The sequence below is a fragment of the Dromaius novaehollandiae genome, unplaced genomic scaffold (assembly GCF_036370855.1).
Source record: "Dromaius novaehollandiae isolate bDroNov1 unplaced genomic scaffold, bDroNov1.hap1 HAP1_SCAFFOLD_41, whole genome shotgun sequence".
Taxonomy (NCBI): domain Eukaryota; kingdom Metazoa; phylum Chordata; class Aves; order Casuariiformes; family Dromaiidae; genus Dromaius; species Dromaius novaehollandiae.
The window spans coordinates 495,700-503,834 of record NW_026991492.1 but is presented as its reverse complement, the minus strand read 5'-3'; positions in this window follow the sequence as shown (position 1 = coordinate 503,834).

Below are 8,135 nucleotides of genomic sequence, written 5' to 3'. Positions count from 1 at the left end.
GCAAGCCTGAACCTCAGCTGACAGGAACCAGCAAACCGCAAGCATCCCTGGCTCACACCAGGATGCTCCAAGAAGGGACCATGGTCACCAGTGGTCCCCACCCCAGGTCTCCCAGGAGAACACTGTAATGACAGGCTACGGCCTGGGAGCACAGCACTGCTCCCTCCAGACACCTCCTCCCATGATGAGCACCAAGGTGTGGGGACCGCCACCCATCGCCACCACAGGACACTCACCACTGTGACACCTTGCACCCCCGCCTCTCGCCTCACAGAGGGTGGCCAGCCAACACGTGCCTCTGCAGCAGGGACACACAGGGCACAGCACCACACATAGCAGCAGCCAGGGCACCCCCAGGGCCCCAAAACACACACAGACCAACTCTCCAGCCCTTCCATTCCCTTCCAGTCCTCCAAGACTTTCCAATAGGCCCTTCCTCTCAACGGCCAGGCACAGCCCTGCACCTGCTCACTTCCCACCTCCAGGAATCAAAGGACAGAGATATCCTTCAGATCTAGGAGAAAAATCCCAGAAGCCCCCTGGCATTTTGATGAGGCAGAATATTCTGCAGCACACAGACACTGGAAATCAGATTACTGATCTCACTGCTCACACCAGCACTTCATTCATTTAGGAGCGTAAAAATTGTAGGTGGACTCCTTCATCCACCAGGAGCAGGCTGTAAAGCTATGCTTAGCAAGAAGTACAAAGTCAAATGCTGTGTTTACATCTACCAGAGAACGTCATCCTCATTTTAAAAGTAGCACTACTAATTCACCATGATGGAGTGGAATAAGATTTGTATCAGATGGTGTGGAATATTGTCTACTTCTGCTTGATTTACTAGTTGCATTTCTGTATTGCTGTAGAGCTCTGCAGGTGTCAATCCCTCCTCCCGGCACACTCACCAAACCCAGAATTGACCTCACCACCAAAATCCAAGCCATGGGCCTTCTCCTGGCCTACCAGCTGCTCAGATAGAAGTGACCTCACAAGTCCATACCCCAACCAGGGGACTGCTGATGGCCCATGGGCTTCAGAGGCAGAAGTTGCCTCAGAATAACATCCCCTGCCATGAACATGCTGCTGCCCTACCAGGTACTCTGACCCAGGAGACCTCACCATCTGCTCCCACACCCGTCTGCCTGCTGCTGGCCTGTCAGGGACTCAGGCAGAAGTGACCTCACAGGCAAATGCCCAAGCCATTAGCCAATTGAGAGAGCCTTGCAGAGACAAATGACCTCATAGCGACTCTCCCAGCAAGGTGCCTCCACACAGTCTACCAGGCACTGAGACAGAGCTGAGCTCATAAACATCTCTCCACCATGTGCCTGCTGCTGGCGTCCCTGCTGCTCTGGAGGAAATGACCTCAAAGTCCATTCCCAGCAAGGGGCCTGCTACTGGCCTATCACAGATGGACACACAGCTGACCTCACCAGCACATTCCCCACTTCACAGCCTGCTGCTGGCCTATCAGCTTCTCACCCAGAAGGCACCTCACAGGCACCTTTACAGCCAGGCGCCTGCTGCAGCCCTGGAGGCTGCTGGGACAGCAGGGACCTCCAAGTCAGTTCCCAGCCAGGGGCCAGCTGCTGCCTGCCAGCTGCTCTGTCTGCAGTGACCTCACAAGGCACTTCCCAGGCAGGGGCCTGCTGCTGGCCTATCAGGGACTCAGAAGGAGATGACCTCACAGTCCCCTTCACAACATCATGCCTGTCACTGACCCATAAGCCTCTGAGACAGCAGCTACCTCAGGATACCTTCCCCAGCTGTGAGACAAATCCTGGCTTATCAGCTGCTCAGGCAGAAGTGAGCTCCAAAGCACATGTCCCAGCCATGGACCTGCTGCTGCCCCATCAACTGTTCAGCTGCAAGTGACCTCACAATGACCTTTCCAGCCACAGCTCTGCTGCTGTTCAATCAGTTCAGCAATCACAAATGACCTCACCACCAACATCCAAGCCATGCTCCTGCTGCTGGCCTATCAGGGACTCAGACAGAAGTGACCTCATCATCAACAGCCAAGCCACGGGCCTCCTGCTGGCCTGGCAGCTACTGACCAAGAGCTGATTTGACACTGGGGATCTCCTGGCCCAGCTCTCGCAGACAGCCGTGACCTCCCTCCCCACAGCCCGGCCATGTGGCTATTGCTGCCTGCAGCTCCTCTGCCTCCCCCCAGGCTCAGCCAGCTCCTGAGCGGCCGCCCGGACTCACCCCGGGGCCTCGCAACGCTCATCGGGCAGCGAAACACCCACTACGGACCAGTTACTGCCCCAAGAGAACATCAGCTCCTGCCTAGGTAGCACCTACACCTGGCCCGTGAACATTAGCAATTGCAGAAAGGCCTGCAAGCAATTCTGGGCAACATCTCCTAACAGGAGGATTGCATGGGAGTAGCGACCATGGAGCTGGAGACAGCAGGGCCTCATGTCCCAGGCAGAGGGAGAAGCCTTCCCACAGCTCCCAAGTCTGGTTCCTGCCCCAGTGCTGAACACACCCAGCAAATCCTCCACAACCCCAGGACAACAAACACTCTCCTGCTTGGGGCCCTGACACTCTGAGACACGGGCAAGGACTGCGGCCAGGGCATCTCAGCGGGGGAAACCAGCAGAGCAGGGATTCAGCAGCTCTGCAGCCCGGCCTGGGAGCAGGGCTGATGACAACGGCCAGGGCAGCACTGGCCGCCCAGCAGCTGCCAAGGCCCTGCAGGAGCCCAGCAGCTCCCAGCACAGAGCTGCTCTGCAAACACCCTCCTGGCTGCTGCCAGGGCCGCAGGGCTGCGGCCCAGCAAGAGGCCCGGAGCAGCCGCAGCGGCTGGGGCCCGGCGGGTCCTGCGGGGACAGCCTCTCTGCGAGCCCTGGAAACGCACTGCTCAGGACCAAGGCGAGCCTGGGGCAGGGCCCTGGGGAGGCCCCCAGTAGCCTGCTGCACTCCCATTGGCTGACGGAGCCATCAGTCCAGGCCAGTCTACCCTCCTCCCCTTGCTGTCCAATAGGAGGGCAGCACTGGAGCGTTGCCAGCGGAATGTTGCAGCCTCCTGCCCTGGCCAGCAGCTCTGCCCCTCCCTCCCTGTCCCCCACACCAGTTGGGCACCATGTTGTGGGCGGCAGCGCGGGGCATGGTGGGGCGTGGCAGGGCCTGGGGGCAACACATGCCTCTGTAGCAGGGACACACAGGGCACATGACCAGACATGGCAGCAGCCAGGGCACCCCCAGGGACCCAAGACATATACAGACCAACTCTCCAGCCCTTCAAAACTGCCTCATCCACCAGCGTCAGGCTGTAAGCCTATTCTTAGCAAGAAGTGCATGGTTAAAGTCCACGTCTGCATTCACCAGAGAACGTCATCCGCACTTTAAATGTAGCGCTGCTAATTCATGATGAGGCAGCAGAATAACATTTGTGACAGATGGTGTGGAACGTTATTGTCTACTTCTGCTTGATTTACTAGTTGCATCTCTATGCTGCTGTAGAGCTCTGCAGGTGTCAATCCCTCCTCCTGGCACACTCACCAAACCCAGAAGTGACCTCACCACCAACATCCAAGCCATGGGCCTTCTCCTGGCCTACCAGCTGCTCAGATAGAAGTGACCTCACAAGTCCATACCCCCACCAGGTGCCTGCTGATGGCCTATGCACTTCAGAGACACAAGTTGCCTCAGAATAACATCCCCAGCCATGAACATGCTGCTGCCCTACCAGGTACTCTGACCCACGACACCTTACAATCTACTCCCACACACATCTGCCTGCTGCTGGCCTATCAGGGACTCCGGCAGAAGTGACCTCACCATCAACGACCAAGGGTGGCGATGGCATCCCCACCTGCTTCCAAGCTGCTCTCCCAAGTATGCTTGGTTCTGGGTGCAGAGGTTTGACCCCAGTTTGCAGGAGGACAGGGGCTGTGACCATCTGAAGATGACACCTCAGAGCCCAAAACATGCTCTGCCAGGTTGGTAGCATCAAAGGATCCATGGGGAAGAACAGAGGTTCTCCCAAACAAGTAGACTACTAGGATTTATTACAAGGTGAAGGATCCATTTCCAGCAAGGGCATTTGCAGCAGGCTCTTGAGAGCCCCACGGAACTGCAGGCCACCGCAGCCTCTGGGATACAGGACCCCTTTCCTGCCAGAGCCAGATCCTAAAGGGGGACCCACTCCCAGGGAAACCTGGCCATGGATTGCCCCCACCCCCAACAGAATCCTGTGGGCACAGGGCTGAGCCCCAGGCCCCAGGAGTCCTGGCTGCCACATTGTGCCCCCCAGCCAGTCAGGACTCTACAACAAGGCTCTGTTGGCAGCCCCCACCCTGTCCAGCCACCCCCACAGCCCAGGATCCACAGCCCTGTTTGCAGTTAACAGTCTCTGTGCGACCCCTCAGGAAGGAGCTCCCAAAGCCCTTACCCTCAGTGCACAGCCGCAGGAGCGCTGGGAACAAGGAATGGTGGTCTGGGCTGATGGTGGTGGTCCAGCAGGCCTCCATCTCACTTGTCCCCTTGCCTTTGGCTCAGCTCTCCAGATGAGGAGGAAGGATGCTCTTCCCGTCTCATCACCCAAAACTCCTCTCCAACATGCCCCTGCTCCTCTTTCTGTTGGCAAGGGACCCCAGTATGGCTCCCATCTCGTCTCCTTGCCACGGAGTGACTCCAAAGGGCAGCAGTGGAGAGTGCAAAAGTGGTGCCCAGAAGCAGTCGGGTCCTGCAGGGAAGTGAGGGCACTGCTGTGGCACCGGGGTGACCTCCCTGCGATGCAGCACATCCCACTGTGACCTCAGCTTGTGTCATCTGGAGGCTCAGGAGGTCCCTGCCATGGAGATGGCACAGCCAGGGAGAGAGCAGAGAGATTTCCCCTCACGTCCTGGAAAGCAGTCACCTCCCTTCACCCCAGTTGTTTTCCAGAATTTGCTGATAAATCCTTCAGGGATGTCTCTAGATGGTGCCAAAGGCTGTGAAATATCTCAAATGGGGCACTGGAGAAGTCACTTCTGCACCCCTGCACTGACAGGTCTCTGCACTGGGCAGATCTGTGCAGGAAGCTGGGGCTTCAGGGCTGGTTTAAAGTTTGGCATTTTTCAAAGCCAGGATCAAAGTCATGTGGGATGAAACAGCACAAAGCGTGGCCACAGACTGAGATGCTTTGGTGAGCTTCAAAACTGGTTTCTGCTGGGGATCACTCTTTTTGTCAAAGTAGGACGTAGGGCAACATGGGACAGGACATGGCCTTCCTCTTTTAGGTACCAAAGATTTTAAAAATCCACAGCAAGGTTCCTCTACCTGCAGTGCTTAAGATAGAGAGGATAGAGATGCCAGAAAAGAGCAAAAGTGCCCTTAATGCACATCATCCAGGGGGCTTTCTCCAGGACCCTGGTCCCTGCCAGACTCCAAAGCCGTGGGCCAGCCCAGGTAGCAGATTTGGGGGTTTTCCCATTTCCCATGAATTTTGCCCTGCTTTCCTTTTGGCTGAGCCGGGGGAAAACTGTTTCTCATCTTTGACGTGAGTTGGTCCATGGGCTTTTCTGTGTCACCTCAAGGTAGTGCTTCTCCCTTGGGTACATTCCCTGGCACCCGGGACCCCCTCCAGGACACTGTCTCACTTGAGAGGTGTACAGCCCTGGCACCCCGAATCTCCCACATTTCTGACCCTGGGCATCTCAGGACATGCCCACACACTGCAGTGCTGCTGTGCAGGCTCTGGTGCAGAGCCTGTAAGGCAGTGCAATGCCTCAGGACCTGCATTTGGGCTCATTCAGAAGTTTGTGAGATGACCAGCTCCCACCTCTGCAAGTCTTGCAGAAGGAAGACTCCATCCCCCTTGAATACTGTCAGAGGTGGGGCTTTGCAAGTCACTGCCAAAGGAAGGACTCCTTTACTTCTTTGGGTTGCTTATCCAGCCTGTGGCACTGCCTCTGTGACTCTGTGAGCCCAGCTGTGCACCTTGGGGTCTCTGCCCTTTCTCTGCCCTGTCTCCTGGATGTCTACCCAAGTTGTCTCTATGCACCAGGGCCATGGGAAGTGTTGCTTTAGAGAGCTCACTTGAAGCTGTGACATGTCGTGGAGCTGAAGGCCTGACAGAGGCTAGCCTGGGACATGGCCATGCCCCCATGCTCCCTCCTGCTTCTGGCCCAAGGACCCAGGAAGGTCCCAGGATTGAGAGCAGTGGGTTTGGTGTGGGTGGGCTGGGTTTCCCTTGACATGCCTGAGTCCTGCCTGGGTTGCTCTGAGGGCCCAGGAAAACCCCTCTTCTCTAGGGGCTTGCATAGAGTGTTTTCCAGACTTCTGTACAGAAACACAGCCTCGTCCAAGATATCCAAGAGCAGCACAGCCCCTGGCTTGGTCCAGGACCCCCAGGAGCTGTATGGCTCTCTCTTCTGTTTCCACATGTCCTGATCACATTAACAATTTCTAACATCCCCTTTACAGCACAGTCTCTGGGCACTGTAACACTATAACTCCTTCCATCACTCTTTGTTCATTCCCACACTGCACTGCTGATTTGCGCTTTGGGGAGTTTAAAGCTTGCTCCGTCTTTCGGTAGTTTGCTCCTCTGGGCAAGTCCTTCATTCTGTTTCTATCTAGCATTTCCTATCTATCCAAAAGCTTTCTAGTCCATCTCTCCCTTGTGGACCTCATTGGAGGCAGCTTAGACTTAGCATAAGGTTGAGGAGTGTAATTATTTTTAGGAAACTGCATCATGATTTTTTTTTTCTGGCTTGCAATTAAGAAAAACTCTTCTGTGTCTGTTTGCAGCTAGTTCTCTAAGGAAAGCAGGGGGGAACTGGGGCATATGAGCTGTAACATTCAGTTGCAGACATCAGTGAAAAAAGTTAGACTTTAACAAGAGCAATGCAAGTCCCAGGTGGCTGATGAGGGCAATGGCAGGGTTGGGGAGATGGGGAGGAAGAGTGTCCACACAGTGTCTGACCTCTGGGACACTGCTTTTCCTACATGTCCTGTCTTCCTTAGGAGACACTCTGGATTTATATCATTCAGATAATGTTGCTGTCACTTATTGTGAAAGCTGAAAAAGAATACTAATCATAAAAACCTTGAAAAGCAGAAATACCTTTACATTATGTTCTAACTGAAGTCACTATCATTCCGCTACACTGCTGAAACCAATTAGCCATACATTACTTGAAGAAAATTATAGAGAGAGAGACGCGGTTCATCGGGGCTTTTTGCATTGTAATGAGCCCCATGGTGTATTTGGTGCTGAGTCCATGAACCTCAGCTATTGTGAGGAGATGGAGCAAAATGTTCAAGTCAAAGTCAGAAGCAAATCCCAAACTTTTGTAGAGCGTTAATAGATGCCACTGAGGGCCATTACCAGCAAAGACTCACTGGGGGCTGATTAGAGCAGAAAATTGTAATCACCAATTACAGGTAGGCAAAGGAAATGTGCAGGTGGCTCTGATACCATGTTAACCCTTGATATGTTTTTCAAGCAAAATGGCCAAGCATTGAACTGAGACCCTGGGAAGGGAGATCCTTTCCCACACGTGTTTTCCATGGCTCTTCCTGGGGGCAGTGTGCAGGTCAGGGTGTGCAATGTTGAATGCAGGACAATGACATGAGACCTGCTGGGCTCCCCAGGGGACAAGGGGACAACGAGGCCTTGGTGTCTACTCATAGGCCTCGGTGGCAGAGACACTAGCCATAGCAAAGGGGACAAAGACCTCAGTTCTTTTGGAGGCTTTCAGCCTTGGCATTGCCCTCTGTCATCTCCACCACAAGCTGTCCTAAGCTGTCCCAAAGCTGTGCCTCTTTCCCTGCAGCCTGTAGACACCCCACCTTGCTGTCACTGCAGGATCTCCCCACTGTTTCTGATGTCCCTCTGTCCTTGCTGGCTGCTCCTTGAAACACAAACCGAGGGGCTGATCACGGCGTCCCCCTGGGTGTCCTGTTGTACCACAGCACTACCCTACAGGTGACATTCTTGTCACCTGAAGCACAGTCAACCTGCAGTTTGTGGCTCTTTCCCCTTCTCATGCTGCTTCCCACTACCAAGAAAAGCTCCAGCATCTCTGAAACCGCCCTGTCACAGGCAGTCACAGGCAATGACTGTATTGGCCTTAGCCTCCACTTCAGCAGACTAAAGCAGCCCAGGTCCCTCAACCTCTCCATACAGGCCATGT